Below are 7,509 nucleotides of genomic sequence, written 5' to 3' on the forward strand. Positions count from 1 at the left end.
CCTAATCCTCCTGCCTCAGTTCCTCAAGTGCTAGGGCTACTGTCATTCACCATAACACCTAGCTTTATTACCTTGTATGGATGTAGTATATTTTGTTTATGCATTCACCAGACTTCTGGAGGGACCCTATAGGGGGTAGCTAGCATAGAGGTAGCTAGGAGCAGTCTGCCTCTCAGAAATCCTGAAAATGTAGTATGCAGCTCAGGGTTGATTTGGCTGTGCTCAGTTCAAGTCCCATCTCTGCAACAAAGCTGAAAATGCAAATCCAACAGACAATAGAAAACAACTGAAAAAGACATGCAACAACATAATCAGGGAAGTCAAGATGAACTCAGACACGTGGTGGCCACCTTCATTCATACACTCAAACCAGAAGGACAATAGATCCTCCCCTCTCCCCTGGAGACTGGGTCTATGATCGCATCCAATCTCACCTTTTGTCTTACCAAATGTCTGGACTCTAAAACAGAACAGAACAACTCATTGATTGGCCCAAGTTTCAGAAGCACAAATAAGAATTGGTTGGCAATTCTTACTTTCATTTTGTTTTCAATTTACAAATTGGGGCAGTTGCAGTCTGGGGTCTCTGGGCCTGTCAAGTCTTATTTGGACTTGCTTCCTCTGGACCCTATCCACTACTAGCAATCTTTAATTTGTGGTAGCCTTGCTGTCTGGGCTTTCTAGGACCTAGCAAGTCCACCTTGGACTTGCTGCCTCTAGGCTCTATCTCAGACCCCTATCCCTGAGTATGAGGTCCCTCAGGGATCTTACTGGGGCCTCCAAATGTTATGGAGTTTGTGACCCTTGGGAAAAGATCATAGACTCAATCCATTTATAATTAAAGATTTATTGACTTGCTGCTAGCAGGATAAATAGTCTCTGAGCCAAATTTGAGACTGCCATGAGACGGGTATGTGTGTGTGTGTGTGTGTGTGTGTGTGTGTGTGTGTGTGTGTGAGAGAGAGAGAGAGAGAGAGAGAGAGAGAGAGAGAGAGAGAGAGAGAGAGAGAGAAGGATTTTTAAAAGCAAAAACTAGATGAAGACCTTCAGTATCTACTCAAGCAAGCAAAAATTGGTCTTTTCTGCCAAGTTAAGTGCTTAAGGCAACTCAAAAAATCTTTGGTTATCTGTGTATGCAAGTAGTCATATCCTAACAAGTAGATGTTGCTGGAGGACTTCTCTCCAGGTTCCACCAAGCCCCACAGTCCCACAATCCACATATAAAATAATCACTCAGACGCTTATATTACTTATAAACTGTATGGCCGTGGCAGGCTTCTTGCTAACTGTTCTTATATCTTAAATTAACCCATTTTTATAAATCTATACCTTGCTTCGTGGCTGGTGGCTTACCAGCATCTTTACATGTTGCTTGTCCTGGCGGTGGCTAGAGTGTGTCTCCCCGCTTCTTCCTGTTTCCCCAATTCTCCTCTCTCCTTGTCCCACCTATACTTCCTGTCTGGTCACTGGCCATCAGTGTTTTATTTATATAGAGCGATATTCACAGCAAGTAGATAGTCACAGCTGTACATTTTTGGATGGGGTTCACTGAGTCATAGTTACTGAGAATGTATCTTACAGGGACTGAAGTCAGAGACCAATGGCTAGTGGGTACCAAGATGGATGTCTATTATAAAATGGAGTTTCTTTAGTTGTCAAAATGCAAGTAAAGTAGTCAAGTGAGGAGCAAGGGTTAAATGTTCTATGTAAGACAGTGAAGGTACAATTGTATTTATTATTATTATTATTATTTTTGGAGACAAGGTTTCTCTGTGTAGCCCTAGCTGTCCTGGAACTCACTCTGGAGACCAGGCTGAACTCAGAGATCTGCCTGCCTCTGCCTCCCTAGTGTTGGGATTAAAGGCTTGTGTCACTACTGCCCAATGGTCTTTTTCATTATTAGTGTGGGAAGATTTAGTGTCTGTTTCTGCCTGTTTCCACTCTTCTCCTTTGAACCAAATAGGGCTTGTGGATGGAGCTATCTAGGAAAGCTCCCATTGGGGGTGCTGGTCTCCTCAAGCTCCTGTCAATATTGCATTCTTCTTCAGTCCTATGTAAATTAGCATAAGGAAATTAACATAATAAAGTGTGAGGTATAGGAGGGTTCTCATCAGATACTCTTTACAAATATATCATACCCAGATAAATGTGGGTACCCTAAAAATAGTTTTAGGAATAAATATTTAATTTTTTGTTACATTTATTTACTTACCTATATTTGTGTAATGTAGAGATCAGAGGACAGACAACATTCCAGAGTTGGTTCTTTCTCTCTACCACGTGGGTCCCAGGGATCAAACTCAGGTCAGACTTGGTGGCAAGTGCCTTTATTCCCTGAGCCATCTTGTGGGCCTTGTAAAGTTCGTTTGTCAGCTGGGAGGTGGTGGCACACGCCTTTAATCCCAGCACTCGGGAGGCAGAGGCAGGAGGATCTTTGTGAGTTCGAGGCCAGCCTGGTCTACAGAGTGAGATCCGTGAAAGGTGCAAAGCTACACAGAGAAACTGTTTCGATAAAAACCAACAACAACAACAACAACAACAAAAATTTTGTTGTCGGTACCCAAAGAATTTTGACCATGCACCATGTAGGCTTACCAGTGTGAGATCTATAAAAAGCCAATTTAACTCATTATAATCATGCTTAAGTATTACTGGGGGCCTAATATTCTGTGTTTGTTGGTCTTCTTGATCTTTTTTGCTGCAGCTCCAAGCATGAACATCTCCGTTTTCCTTCTGAGCTCCAACTGTGGGACAAAACGATCATCATACAGCCCAGACTGTGAAGGAAGGCTGGCATGCCTCATGAGACTTTGACCTTTAAACAGGCTGCCCTTTGAGTACATTCTTGCTAGCTCCATTTCTGCTTGTGGATTCCTGTCTGCCACCTTTTTCATAGCAAAGAGCCCCTACACTCCAAAGCTGAGGGGTATAACCTTGACTTATTATATCAGTGATAACTTGGGGAGAAATGAGTAGAGGAAATTCTTTGGAGATCTGAGTTTCCCCTTGTTCTTGGGCAGTTAGTTAATGATTTCCCAGTAATTCCTACTCTTGCAGAGACCAGGGCCATGTTCCAGCATGTCTAGAGGGTCAGGCCAGAGGGCATGGTGTACATAGATGAACGTGCCTCTGACCTCTTTTGCATCATCTTTAAAGTCTAGCAGTTTGTGGTTTTGTATCTTCCCAGTTCTCAGTCTTTGGGACCTTATGTTTCTCCATTTCTAGTCCTGGGGGAAAATGAGAATGTCTACTAGTAGGGAGAAAGAAACCTTGGAGTTTACAAAGCACAGTTTCACAGAAAGCTGCCCCCACCCCTGCTCATTGCACTTCCCTCTCCGCAGCCATTTCTCAACTCCCAGAATACCACAGTGTAGTGTCACCTGATAATCCAAATACATTTTCAGGGTTTCCTCAGGTCTGAAGCTCTACGACAGTCTGGCTGACATCCTGCCCCCTTTGTCTTTTTGTAGAGCTGGTTTCATATCCTGAATGTGTGGGGAGCCAGTGATCTAGAAATCCAGCCTCTCCTCTGACTCCATCGACTGATTTTTCTTTGAGTGTGAGTTTAGGTGTATCACATGTGTGTAGGTGCCTGCAGGGTCCAGAACAGACCATCAGATCCCCTGGAAATGGAGCTACAGGAGCTTCCATAAGTTATCATGTAGGTGCTAGGAACTGAACTCAGTCCTCTGCAAGAGTGAGCCATCTCCAATGGTCGAGAGACAGCCCGAACTGACCTACTCTGGTGATAGGATGGCCAAACACCCTAATTGTCATGATAGAAACCCCATCCAATGACTGAGGGATCTGGATGCAGAGATCCACAGCTAGGCCCTGGGTGGAGCTCCGGGAGTCCAATTAGCGAGAAAGAGGAGGGTTTATATGAGCGAGAATTGTTGAGACCAAGGTTGGATAAAGCACAGGGACAAATAGCCAAACGAAGGGAAACACATGAACTATGAACCAATGGCTGAGGGGCCCCCAGCTGGATCAGGCCCTCTGAATAGGTGAGACAGTTGATTGATCAGTTTGGGAGGCATCCAGGCAGTGGGACCGGGTCCTGTGCTCATTGCATGAGTTGGCTCTTTGAAACCTGGGGCTTATGCAGGGACACTTGGCTCAGCCTGGGAGGAAGGGACTGGACCTGCCTGGACTGAGTCTACCAGGTTGATCTCAGTCCTCGGGGGGAGGCTTTGCCCTGGAGGAGGTGGAAATGGGGGGTGGGCTGGGGGGAAGGGGAGGGTATGGGAGGGGGGAGAACAGGGGAATCCGTGGCTGATATGTAGAACTGAATTATATTGTAAAATAAAATAAAATAAAAAAAAAGAGTGAGCCATCTCTATAGCCCAGATGCAGAAGGTGTTAAAAAAATTAAAATCCTTTTATTTGTTTGACAGCATTGTACCTATGGAGAGCAAGAAACCTTTCAGGGAAGAGAGTAGAGAGTACAGCTAGTCAGTGAGCATCCCTGGTGCACAGTAGCTAGACGAGGAAGGAAGGTGAAGGAAGCCCAAGAATGGCAGGGCCTGAGCAGACACCTGGCCATGAAGAAGTTGTGAGACAGCAGTTGGTGGTCCCTCCCGGGCCAGCTGGAAAGAGAGTTGCCATCAGGGCTGTTGTGGGTACGCACTTAGGCCTGGTTCTGGGGACACAGAGACAAATCAGATGTAATCTCTACACGGCTCACCAGATGGCCGAGGGGTAAAGATGCTCACCATGCAAGCCTAGTGGCCTCATTGTGATGTTCAGGATCTATGTAAAGGTGAAAGGAGAGAACCAAAGTTGTTCTCTGACGTCCACATGTGCTCTGTGGCATGTACCCTTCCCCCTTCGATAAAGTCTTCCTTAAAAATGTAGTTTTTACAAGTTTTTAGTCTAACAAAGGAAATGTGTAACCAATAAATGAGTTGAGGTTTTCGAAACATGTGGCACTGTTCTGGGTAGAAATGTCAGCAGCATAGGTGAAAGTTAACACTTATTATCCATCGGCTATCTTCTAAGTGCAATGATTAACTTCTTGACTTTTGACACCACCCACCATAAGTATAAACGGCTATGGTTCCTGCTTCATGTGCGAATCCAAGGAGCAGAGATGTACAGAACTTGCTTGAGTTCTCCCAGCATCTGGGACTCAAGAGCAGGAATCCAGCAAAGGTGGTCAGTTCTGTGACCTGCGCAGGTCACCATTGTGGCTGCAAGTGAGTCATGGGAAGGGTGGAGTGGTGCCATTTCTGCCCCTGCCTGTCTGCACTTTGTTCTGGGACGCTCTGTGTAAAGGCCCTGTGTAGTGGGTAGCCATTCCAGCTTGGATCTGGAAGTTCCAACCCCCATTGAGACTCTGGCAACTGTCACACCTACGAGGTGGGGCGAGGGGAGGCGCCTGGAGACCCGAGAGCTGGAGGGGCGAGGGCTCGCAGTCAGTAGAGCATGGGACTCTTAACCCCAGGGTTGTGGGTTCGGGCCCCACATTGGGCTCCAGATATTGGTGAAATTATTATGGCCACTCCATGTAGTTAAAAGGATATTTATTTAATGGCGTAACTCACAAATTAAGGAATAGGTAGGTCACAGGGTCTGGGGAAGGTGTATCGCAATCCAGCGGTGTTCTCTGGAGCTCTGCTCGGTTCACCTCCACCATTCAGCGTCCCGGCATGGAGCGAGCCCTCGCCCCTCCAGCTCTCAGGTCTCCAGGTGCCTCCCCTGGCCCCACCTTGTAGGCGTGACAATTGCCAGAGTCTCAATGGGGGTTGGAACTTCCAGATCCAAGCTGGAATGGCTACCCACTACAGCCCTGGCCAGAGGAGACTTCAGTGATATCTTCTCCTCCATCTGTCCCAGATCACTCCCTGTCCTGAAGACTTGTACAGCTTACTTAGTACTTCCATTTGGGATGTCTGACTGCTTTGTCAGCTTGTAGAGAGCAGGGACTTACAACTGTCTGGAACAGTCAAGTAGTTCTGAATGATGTTACATTTGCTCATTTCTCCTTCAAGAGTCATTGTTTCAGGCCAAGCTTGTTTCTTCATTTGTACTTTCTCTTCCTGTTCCCCTACCACATCTGGATTCTTAAAAACAAATTTTATATTAATATGCACATGGTGTTTTGCTTGCATGTATATCTGTGTACCCTGTGTGTGCTCAGTGCCTACGGAGTTCAGGAGAGGGCAGCAGATCCCTCAGAACTGGAGTCACAGATGATTGTGAGCCTCCATGTGTTGTTGGGAAATTAATACGGGTCCTCTGCAAGAGCAGCCAGTGCTCTTAACCTCTGAGCCATCACTTTCTTCTCCCTTACCTTTTTTTTTTTTTTGAGACAGGATCTCACTAGATGGCCTGGACCTCACTCCATAGACCAGGCTGGACTTGAACTCACAGAACCCTCCTATTCCTCCCTTCCTTCCCCCTCCCACTTTTCTTCCTCCCCTCCTTCCCTGTCTCCCTCTATTTCTCTCTCTCTTTCTCTTTCTTTTTTTAAAATTGAGACAGGATCTCTCCTTGAAATTGGAACTTGCCAATTCCCCTAAACTGATTGGTCAGTGAGACACTGGAATTTGCCTGTCTCTTCCTCTCCCAGTAGTGACATTACAGTCACAAATGTCCAGCTTTTTACATGAGAACAAACTCGGGTCCCCATGCTCGCATAGCAAGTAGTACTCACTGAGCTATCACTGAACCCCTCTTTTTGTGTTTGTTAGGGTGATAGGGGTCAAACCTAAGACTTGGGCTTGCTAAGTGAGCACTCTGCCCCCAGGATGCCTTTCAACCTCTTACAACTTTAGTATTTTAGGGACTAGTTTAAATACTCTGCTAACAGTGTCTTCATCTTGCTTAGAGAGTGTATTTGTCATGTATTTTTACAGAATAACAGGAAAGAAGCCCTTCTTGCCTTTCTTCATCTTTTTTTTTGCTATGTGTTTGTAGCGTGTGTGTGTGTGTGTGTGTGTGTGTGTGTGTGTGTGTGTGTGTGTGTATGTGTAGGTCAGAGACTGACCTGGGTGTCTTTCTACCCCTTAAATTTTTTTAAAGATTAAAAAAAAATATTTATTTATTTATTTATTATGTATACAGTATTCTGCCTACACACCAGAAGAGGGCACCAGATCAAATTACAGATGGTTGTAAGCCACCATGTGGTTGCTGGGAATTGAACTTGGGACCTCGGGAAGAGCTGCCAGTGCTCTTAACTTCTGAGTCATCTCTCCAGCCCCAAAGATTTGTTTTTATTTGTATGTGCATGCACGTTTTCCCAGCAGGTATGCATGCGTATCATATCCCTGATGCTTGCAGAGGTCAGAACAGGGCATCATATCCCTGAAATTGGAGTTATGATGGTTATAAGCCAGTATGTTGGGCCTGGGAGTCAAACCTGGGTCCTGTGCAAAGTAATAAGTGCTTTTCATCATGGAGCCATTTCTCCAGCTCCTCTGCCTTATTTTTTTGGACAGGGTCTTTCAGTGAACCCAGAAGTCACTGTTTTAGTCAGATTGCCTGACCAGTGGATCTCTCAGA

This window comes from Peromyscus maniculatus, chromosome 1, assembly GCF_049852395.1.
Source record: "Peromyscus maniculatus bairdii isolate BWxNUB_F1_BW_parent chromosome 1, HU_Pman_BW_mat_3.1, whole genome shotgun sequence".
Classification (NCBI taxonomy): domain Eukaryota; kingdom Metazoa; phylum Chordata; class Mammalia; order Rodentia; family Cricetidae; genus Peromyscus; species Peromyscus maniculatus.